The sequence below is a fragment of the Penaeus monodon genome, chromosome 32, assembly GCF_015228065.2.
Source record: "Penaeus monodon isolate SGIC_2016 chromosome 32, NSTDA_Pmon_1, whole genome shotgun sequence".
Classification (NCBI taxonomy): Eukaryota; Metazoa; Arthropoda; class Malacostraca; order Decapoda; family Penaeidae; genus Penaeus; species Penaeus monodon.
In genome coordinates, this window is record NC_051417.1 from 31,301,734 (window position 1) to 31,301,952 (window position 219).

The window sequence follows — 219 nt, forward strand, 5'->3', positions numbered from 1 at the left end:
TCAGTCGTTTCGATTAAATTTAATCCATATCGTGATTATGTTTCCTCTTTTATCTTTATGTTCACGTACGTATATACAAAAATAGACGCATACACACATGCTTTATATTTTATCTTTGCTGCCACAATATTGATATTTGCTGCTTTGACTTCTCTTCATTGATGATTACCGAAATCAAGCAATAACGAATGACAAAAATCCTGATTAAAAAAATCAGGT